At 51.7% G+C, this 3,538-nt stretch overlaps 1 protein-coding gene across 7 annotated transcripts in view; it reads right to left on the bottom strand.

Annotated features, from left to right (window-relative positions):
- The window catches only part of ARNT2 (aryl hydrocarbon receptor nuclear translocator 2), a 210,038-nt gene that overhangs the window by 172,130 nt on the left and 34,370 nt on the right, over positions 1-3,538 (bottom strand). The gene's annotated exons all lie outside the window — the stretch shown is intronic.

The raw sequence follows: 3,538 nt of genomic DNA, 5'->3' as shown, positions 1-3,538 counted from the left end.
AAAAAAAAAAAAAAGGAGAAGAAGCCCATAGGTTTTACGTGTGGGTGCTCCGGCAGCAAAATGGACTTCTTTCTTAATGCGCAGTACTTGACTGGTTCTAAAGGCGCATTTTCAAAACATCCCTGAAACAGAGGCACCTTGTATAACTGACAGCATGTCAGAGTTGAACTGGCAAGAGTTTTTCCTTAAGAGTAGGTAAAACAGCGATGTGTCTTATAATTGATGGGCCCGTGGGTTCCATGAAATGCAGTATGAAAAGAAATCGGGCTTCCGTAGTCCGCTCGGTTGGGACCTTCTCTAAAGGGCAAAATCTCTCTCTTCTGAATGCCCGGTTTCAGAAGCGAGCTCCCTACAAGGCTTACTTTTTCAAGCAAACTCCCAGTACGATGCAGGCACACCTGTCCAGCATGCACTTCGCTCTACCCTTCGTTATGAAGTTAGTCTCCTTGTGCCTCCCGTTAGCCTCAGAACCCTCTGAGGTCCAAGAACACCCTTCCTTACCTTCACACGGTCCTGACCCCTGAGCAGTGCTTGGTACATGAAAACTGTGTTCAATGTATCTGTTGGACTGACGCATAAGTCCCTCCGTCTACAACTGTTTGCCCGGAGGACCTTCCTGTACCATACAATCAATTCCAAACTAAAATGCCAAAGACCAGAAACACGGAGGGAAAAGAAGTCTAGTAATTGATTTCAGAAAAAAAGTAGAAACTCGAAGTCTCTGAAAACATACCTTTGAATTCTTTTACCATGTGCAAGCAGGCCTTATTAGTTACTCCGCAAACGCTCATTGCAGGGAATGTCCTGATGATGTCTAACTCCTGATGCTCTCTGGTCTGACTGTACCTGAGACCCGCCTGCTTCCGTTACAAAAGATTAAGGTGGAGTGAAGGCATTGGAAAAGCAGCCCCCTTGGACCCTCTACCATTTCAGTTGCCGATAACCTTCCATGCATGAAATGAATCCAAACTTTCCCTATTCCATATAAATCAGAAATGCTTAAATATCACCCAAAAAGGAAGTGAAACAAACAATGTAAATATACGACAAAAGATTCTAGGACTCCACTCCCTGGTCTAGGGGACAGAGGTCATACCCAGCCAGAGAGAACAGGGAAAATCAGCAACCCGTGTAGGGGGGGTGTCAGGGGCCACTGGAGAGCCAAACCAGGAGGCAGAAGCCAGGAGAACTCGAGGGAGCCCAGCCTTTCTGTCCTCAGAGAGCACGCCTCACCCAGAATAGTTGCTAGAATCCTAAAACCCAAACAGGAGATCTGGAAAGGGCAAATCAGAGGTTTGAATGGGGCTCCTACCACCTGAACACCTGGAGAATGTGAAGACGCCAGCTTCATCCGGCATCACGGACGGAGTGCCCTCGCCATGCCTCACAGAAACGACTAAAGGCAGAGGGGTCTGTGGGCAGGCAACCGGGAGCTGGGAAAACAGCGCCAGTGGGCTCGGGTGCAGAGGGGACAGGCTGTGGCCTTTGGACCCTGGGCACAAAGCAGTAGGGCAAAAAAATCTCGGTGTCTCCTGGTGCATTTGCCTGTGTTTACCAAGCTCTTACTCTTTGCAAAGCAACAACATCTGGGGAGAGGGGTGAGGCAGGTGTTCAAAGACGCGTCATGGGACTCCTGCCCCGGAGCCGTGGGTTCTGGGCAACAGGCGTGGGTGCTGAGCCTCAACTGCCAGTCAAATCTGAAGTCTCCCTCTGGGGCTCAAACCTTTGCCGTATCCCTACAAACCATGCTCTCTCCCAAAGAAGGTAGGTATTCACACAGGACAAGAACAGCATGCCCCACAGACCTGAGTGTTATCACAGGGGACCGGAGAAGAGGAAAGACCTGCCACTTGAGAAGACCTCTCTGGGCTCAGGGTCTCTGGGGTCTCTGCCGACGGAGAGAAGACACAGCCATCACTGCCTATCAGGCAGGCCAGATGTTTGCAAATAATAGAACAACCCTCACCTGCAACATGTGAGTCTCCCACCGGCCAAGGCACAGGCATTCGGGCGCTCCGCACCGCCAAGCCGGGCAGCTGCCCCCATTCCCTCCAGGCAGCTCGCGGAACAATGTAGCGGACAAAACCCTTTTCAACAGTGATATAAGGGGATATAAGGGGATTTACATATGCTATGTAAATACCCTCCCTGACTTTATTCTTCTTTCCAATATAAGACTCTATTGGACGAAAATATCCTCATTTGATCGGCTTTGTTTTTTTTTCATGTCATAACATTTAAGTCCATCAATTTGCTATTGATTTTTAAGCCACTGACCAGGTTGAAACTGCAGACTGCAGGAGCCAATGACGTGAGCAGCTGTGACCACACGTGGCACGTTCCCGTTCAGTGTTCTGGACCACCGATTCCTGATCTGATCGCCCGTGGGGCAGTGCCCCCTTTACCCTTACCCCACACCCAAGCTATGCCAAGGCCAGCCCCCCCCCACCTACCCAAGGGTGCTGTTCCTCTCTGTTCCCAGCCAGGTCTGGGACGTTTCACCACCCTCCCCTGACCACGGGCCTCATTTCAACCAGCCTCCCTGCCTCCAGGCTTGCTCCTTCCTATGTTATCTAGACGTGGCTGACAAGTCCACCTTCCTGAAAAACCATGATCACGTGACTTCCTTGCTCGAAAGCACTGAGAACTCCTTAATGTGTNGGGGGGGGGGGGGGGGGGGAGGCGGGGGGATCCAGACTCCTTAGAGTGTCCTTCAAAGCCAAACAAGTCTGTGAAATCCCACTGCTCCCTATAACCCCAATGCCCCACGTACTCACTGAAACCTACCCAGCTAAGTCTGCCACTCAAGCTGTCCCCTCCACCTGCAAATACCCTCACCCCCAGCTCTGCACATGCAAACCTTCCAGCCCTACGAAGGTGGGCTGAGAAATGTCTGAGCTCCAAAACCTTTCCCTGGCCACTTTAGATAGAAAGGATCTTTCACCCCTAACTCTGATGACACTTTTTTCTTTGCTAGGCACCCCACCCCACCCCCACTAACACAGAGACAGCTCCCTACTGGGAATTCCCTGTGGGCTAGCCTGGGTCTGACTCTGCTGCCTGCATCCTCCTTCGGGGACTTAGCACCAAGGGGGTCCGGTAGCATTCGGCGCACAGCACCCAAAACTTAACAGCAATCAGCCTGGGTGTCCCCCTTTCCCATTCATGGGCACCCCTCAGGGAGTCCTTCTCACCAGGTAGGGCATTCTCCCCACCTAAGACGGAATTTCCCTGCTCCCATTCCCAAACAGGTACATATGCCCACGACCTCGTCGCACGTTCCAAACCTGCCGGAGCGCGCACAGCTGTCACGGACTGCACCCTGCGGACAGGTCCGCCGGAGGAGGCGGAGGGCGCGTGTCCGGCAGGGCCGGGATGCCGCGCGCCGCCGCAGGCTGGGTGCTCCTGGCCGCTGGAGGTCAGGGCACAGCGCGGCGGCGCGGGGAGGGGGGGCGCAGAGAAAAAAAAAAAAAAAAAAAAAAAAAAAAAAAAAAAAAAAAAAAAAAAAAAAAAAAAAAAAAAAAAAAAAAAAAAAAAA

This window comes from Ailuropoda melanoleuca, chromosome 9 (genome assembly GCF_002007445.2).
Source record: "Ailuropoda melanoleuca isolate Jingjing chromosome 9, ASM200744v2, whole genome shotgun sequence".
In the NCBI taxonomy this organism is placed as follows: Eukaryota; Metazoa; Chordata; class Mammalia; order Carnivora; family Ursidae; genus Ailuropoda; species Ailuropoda melanoleuca.
The sequence above is the reverse complement of the archived record's forward strand: the minus strand, read 5'-3'. Positions and strand labels throughout refer to the sequence as shown.